Source organism: Adiantum capillus-veneris, chromosome 18 (assembly GCF_014529385.1).
Source record: "Adiantum capillus-veneris isolate H3 chromosome 18, ASM1452938v2, whole genome shotgun sequence".
In the NCBI taxonomy this organism is placed as follows: domain Eukaryota; kingdom Viridiplantae; phylum Streptophyta; class Polypodiopsida; order Polypodiales; family Pteridaceae; genus Adiantum; species Adiantum capillus-veneris.
Window position 1 is genome coordinate 45,554,127 of NC_140948.1, and position 6,516 is coordinate 45,560,642.

Genomic DNA, 6,516 nt, shown 5'->3' on the forward strand with positions numbered 1-6,516 from the left:
GAATTTAGAATTGTTTCAACTATTCCAATGGCTTCCATGGATCTGGAAAGTGGTTTCATTGTGAAAGCGTACTCTATGTGAAGCTTTAACAAGCGATCAAATATACGCATAAAGGCATGCAAAGTGCAAAAGTGTACATTTGTAAGTGGAAAATTGATAATGGGATGCCATGTTTTATCTTTTGTCGAGCGATTGGGGACCTCCATGATAGGACACTTCAACACCGAGCACACCCAATCCCTTGCATCATCATCCATTGACCCCGTTGCCTGACTTCCCTTGACATTTTTCTTTGAATACGTGGAGCCACGAGTACTCTCCTTGTATCCTCGTACACAATATGGACAAGGAAGAAGTGATGATGCACCTTGTTTACACCCAAGTATACATTTGGTTGTTTTTAGATCACCTCCTAAGTTCCACTCAACATCAAACGTACCTACTCCATCTACTTCTAGCTTTTCTCCCTCTAGTTGTGCCTTAATAACCTCTGTGATCCACGGGATCATAGAGAACCCATGCCAACACCTCATGAGTCTCCTTCGGAACTTCAAAAGCTCCTAACCACCATATTTCTTTTTTCGATTGTACACTAAATGATGGTTTCTGAGAATGATCACCGATAGCATCGACTTTTGAAAAAAACATTGCCTCATTCATGAGTGCCACACTCATACATTCCAATCTCCGTCCTTTGACAATTTGACATTCATCTAGCTTAAGAATAAATATGAGCTTCTCTCCAAGTACTGAAACAACACAAGAATTGAATTGTTATACTAAATGATATTCAATACAAATAAAAAACGACATTACAATTTGTATTACCTTGTGGAGACAAAGAATAAAATTTAACCATAGCTCGTTGTAGTCGTTTCAAGTCAACAAAAATATTGTTGAATTGATGATAACTAAAATACTTTGTCCCATTAGGAATAGTATTGCCTCCCTTTATATTACCACGTGACTTGGCACTCGTGGAAGAGTACACCATGGATCCTTCAATGTGTTCGTATTCGCCAAGGGATTCCCGAATGAGATCATTGTTTGCTTTTTTTTCAAGTCGGACCCTATGTGGAATAGGAAATAAATTCTCGGTGATGCCTTGCTCTCGTAATGCATCTTTCATCAATACATGAAGTGCATGGTATGCATTTGTGCTGATCCCAACCTCATCAAAAGCTCTCTGGACATCATCCTCAGACACAAGGTTAGAGATCTTTTTTAGGATCTCCTTTGTGATGGCATCTTTCATGTGTTTGGCCTTTTCACAACCTATGATGTAAAGTATATCTTCCTTTGAGATGCATCCTAGGAGAAGGTTGCAACGGTCCTCTTGTCTAAAACTTCCACACACATCTTGTATATATGTCCTATTTCAAAAGGTGAACCGAGTTACAAATTGATGAAAATTATTTGAGAGTTATAAACACTGTGAATTTAAAAAAATACGTGGTTGCCGTGATCCGCTTCTTACGTGCCCCTCCATTAGATGCTAAGTTTTCAATGGAAGAGAACTCCCTCTTACGCTCACGCATGCCAAATGGAGTGGCTTTTAGGTGCATCATTGCAATCTGTAGCTTAGTTACCTCTGTTTCTGTAGCTTTCATCTCCTCTTTAAGATCTTTGAGTTGTTTCTCTGTGGAATGTAGTTGTTGTTGGAGATTTGTGGAATGATTGTGTAACACTTGACATTGTTGTCGAAAATATGCCGACGCACCTACGTGATTGGAGTCCAATCTCTTACAATACCCAAGAAGACCACGTTCTCCTTCTCCCACATATTTGATTAATCTTGGGAGTGTACAGAATATCGGATGACAGCCCACGAGCGGATCTTTTGGATACAACCCTCCATAAAGCCACAAGTCAACATTGGTTTCTCCTCAAAACCGTCGTATAGATGTCGGTTGAGATGCTTTCTCGTCATTTTTTTTTGTGGGAGCAAATTCAATCGGTAGACGCAGACTAACATTAGTTGACCTAGTAGATGACGGCGCAGGTGATTCATTGGTTATGTCGTGAAGAGACATAGTGAAAAGTTATGATGGGGAAAAAACTTGATAAGATATACTTTTTGGGATAAATAGACAATTTTTGAGATAAAAAGACTTAAAAATATAATTTTTCATATATAGGTTCAATTTTTGAGCTCAAAGGAGGGAAATTTTTAATTTTTAAAATTTTCAATTTTTAGGCTTTATTAGATTGACGTTTTGATGATGTGGCATTGTCTATTTATTCTTGAAGTTAATGTAGAGAGGGACCCAAGGAATTTTAGATTTGGAGCTTATAAAAGCTAGATTCTTCTAAAAAAATATTGTTATATATATATATATATATATATATATATATATATAGGGACCTTTTGAAAGCTTAAAAGATCCATTTTGAAGATTTTATAAAAAAATCATTTTTTGGGGGTAAATTGATGCACGAACTGAAAAGTGGCTTTTGTCATAACTACTTACTCTCTTTGTTTGGTGATAGGTAGAGAGAGAATGGTTCTTCTCTCTACCTTTAATCCTCTCTCTCTTTTTACTCCCCTCTCTCTCCTACTTTATCCCCCCTATTCCTCCTACTTTACCACCCTACTTTCCCCCCCTCCCCTATCTAGAGAGAAGTTAGAGAGAGAGCTACAAAAGTAGCCCTATTTATTGTCTTTGTTCCCTCCATCCCCTACAAAACTAGCTTTAATCCCTTAAAATTAGGGATCTTTACATGGCCCCAAGGGGGTCCAATTTTTTCCTAATGAATTTGATGTTTGTCAGATTCCTTGCAATTTTCCAATGCAAAGGCCTTTGCAAATTGAGTCCCTACTTCATACATGAAGGGACCCTCCAGGTAGACATCCCAGTGTCTCCACACAAGCTTTTGTAATAACTCCGACTGAGAATGGTATGCCTTCACTTTCTTTTGGCTACCCGGAACAGGCTTTGGGCATATAAAGACAGCTTCCCATTCCTCCTCAAAGATGTCATTGTTTCCTGTCAAGCTACGTGGATCAATTCCCTCCAATGGCAATCCACGCTCCATATGAAATTCCTCGGCAAGATGACAAAACTTCGTATGCAGAGGTGGTTTGATGTTCCTAACTAGACTCCTGCTTGCTTGAATCGGATGCTTTGAGGAAGGTGCCATGATGCGTCTCAAGTGATATACCTGCACATCATCCAATGAACTCATGAGACGTGGTGTGCCCTTGCTTATCATCCTTGCTAAAAAGAAACAAGAACTTCATGGGCCTGCTCTTGTAAGTAGGGCATGCAAGGTGATGTGATATGGGATTTGCCCCAAGATTGCATGCAGCTTGTGGACTAGAAAATTACCTTGGGAGTCTATGTGCTCTCATGCAGTCAGCAGCAGCATTAGGTTTTGCACGCCTCTTGTTGCAAATGAGCAAGGTGTGGCACTCATGCAGCTTAATGTAGCTAAATGATACCAGGTGGGGCGCGCGTGCTCAAGCAATAGAGAGTGTACATGTTCAATGGGAGAGACATACCTCGAAGAGAAGAGGGTGGTTACTGCAATCATCCTTGAAGCAGCCAAGCTTGCACAATAGAACCTCTAAGCACAGTAGACCTTGAGCACGCGCGCGCGAGAGAGAGAGAGAGAGAGAGAGAGAGAGAGAGAGAGAGAGAGAGAGAGAGAGAGAGAGAGAGAGAGAGAGAGAGAGAGAGAGAGAGAGAGAGAGAGAGAGAGAGAGAGAGAGAGTCGAGGGGTCGGGGGGGGGGGGGGGGGGGGGGGCACGGTGTTTGAAACTGCCAACTACTCATGAAACAAAGTGGGTGTGTGAAGGCTGAATTTTTCAGCATAACATTTTTTAGAATATAAATTTGGACGTCTGAAATATGGCACCAGTGACCACACCCCCAATGTCATGCTATGCTATTTAATTATATCACAAATATAGCTTTCCACCTATTCATGCTTTCACCCAATGTAGAGGTAAGAAAAGAATGCCGATTAGTCTTCAAACTACAACATGAGGCCAAACATGACGTAGAAAGGTCATCAAACTCCAAGATGGTCTACAAGGATAAGGAAAGTTGGTGAGGCAACTCAACAAAAGCACCCATCAAGTGTAGAGTTAACATTAGACACTTTACACGACAACAAGGCCGTATATAGGAAGTAGATCTTATACTATAAATCTTCTATCTTGTATGTGACTTAATGATTCCTAAAAAACAAAAGGGACTAACAGTACTGACAAAAGAAAAAGGGGTAGAAATGACAATCCAGTCATCTCTCCTGATAGATGTCTACAAGAGAAACCAAGGGTCAAGCCAAACTATGGTCATCATCATAATTTCTACATGTGTTTGGTAGCGAAAAGGTGTCAGAGAACCCCGCATTCTTTTTCGAGTCTGAAATCCAAAAAGTTAGCTTGTAAAGCCAAATACAAGTTCGAATCAAGCCAAACTTTGTCAGGAGGCTATGAATAAAGAATACAAGCTAAGGGGTTGCATTAAGAAAAAAAAAATCTCTAGCCAAAGATACAATTTGTAAAATTTGAAGCCATGATAGACATCTATATACCTTGTACATCATGTATATGAATTTTGGAGACAAATAGACAATGATATCTCATCGAAGATGAATGATTTCAGATAAAGCCCTTTTGAAGCAAGTTACTAACTTGGAAAATCAATTGGGGTTTCTGAGGCTTTAATTAAGTCATGTATTACGTAGAAGTAGTATAATGATTTACACAACAAAAAAAATCTAACAGTGGCAAATGCAACTTTGATCATCTTGATGCAGGAAAAAAGGAGTCACCAACGAAGAAGAGCAGACACAAATGGTCGACAAAACCAACCTTCACAAGATTCGGCCTCACAGACAGACTTTTCATTGAAGTGCAACTTGGCCCAAAGAAGTTGAAGGTTTAGCAAGACAATTTTTACAAAATCCTTACAAAGTTGGCATTGGCTCACAAGATCTGAAAGCCAAACACTCAATTCTACAAATTGTAGAAGTTGTTCTGGGAATCACAAATACTCAGAATTGACAGATTTGATGGAGCAAGTGATGGATGGAGCTTTCTCTATCCATGATGATAAGAGTCAAGCTGAACAAGATTGGGTCCTTTCTGAATTTAGATATGGCAATAGACCTATAATGATAGAAAAAGATGTTGCAACTCGAAGCATGGATGGGTGAAAGACATAAAGTTCGTCATCAATTATGATTTTCCTGAATCATGTGAAGACTATGTACATTGGATTGGACAAACAGGACAAGCTTGTGCAAAGGCTACAGCTTATACTTTCTTCACATGAGAAAAACAACAACAAAGACCGCACCGACATTGACAACCAGGTCATGTCAGGGATGACATGAATGCAGAGGGGGGGAGTGTTGACGGCTGGGTCAACAACATGACATAACTCAACAAAGCCTTATTCTCTACGAGTTATGGAATGGGAGCAGTTGTAGCCACAATTCGGACAGACTATGTGTGTGTGTGTGTGTGTGTGTGTGTGTGTGTGTGTGTGTGTGTGTGTGTGTGTGTGTGTGTGTGTGTGTGTGTGTGTGTGTGTGTGTGTGTGTGTGTGTGTGTGTGTGTGTGTGTGTGTGTGTGTAGCTATTTTACCATAAATAATAAGATATAATTGAACTTTTTACAATTCAAAAGACAGTTGGCTTTAGAAAAAAGGAAATGATAAGTACAAAAACAACTCAGTCTTAGAATTATTTTTTTGCAATGTTTGTAAGAATGAGGCCCTATTCCAGTATACAAATAACAGAAGAACTTCACAAGCAGTAGGTGAATGTGTAATCCAGTGTTGAATGGCTTGCTAAAGCCAAAAAAACTTTCCAAGATAAGATAGAGTCATTACCTGCATCCATCCAAACAAGACAACAAATATGTTAGCCTTGGATGTGTTTTACACGTATCAATGGACTATACCAATTGTTATCCATGTCCACTTAACACACTTTTTTTAACTTACAAGTTTAGTCCATAGTATTTATGTAAAAAATGTTTTCTCTTTTTTATAAAAAATCCCAAAGTTTCTAGTAAAAGAATATCATTTTGATTAGAAGGCCATCACCCCTTCTAATCCAAGTGTCAGAATCCCCCCCGTTTTTTTATATTTTTATTAGTTTATAGGTTATGAAAATTCCACCATATGAAGTTTATACAATAAGTGTTATTATATATCAAGGTTCCATTTGTAGTTTTTACAAAGCATCAAGCTCGTTTTAAGTTTGTTTTTAGGTTAGATGCCCATCAAGGTATATGGACTCCAAATCATCCCACAAATTGTATACCACTTACCTTATACTCCTCTTTAGCAAACCAAGTAGCAAGGAGCCCTAGCAGATATAAGCCAGGCCTTGAGTCCAACCATAAAGTTTAAGGGTGGGGGGGGGGGGGGGGGGGGGGGAATATATATATATATATATATATATATATTATATATATATATATGTATATATATATATATATGTATATATATATATATATATATATATATATATATGTATATATATATATATGTGTGT

General features: G+C 38.6%; 1 pseudogene; it reads right to left on the reverse strand.

The window, feature by feature from the left end:
• Nucleotides 1–1,412: 1,412 nt before the first annotated feature.
• LOC147435589 (uncharacterized) lies at nucleotides 1,413–2,033 on the reverse strand (annotated as a pseudogene).
• Between the last annotated feature and the right edge of the window lie 4,483 nt (nucleotides 2,034–6,516).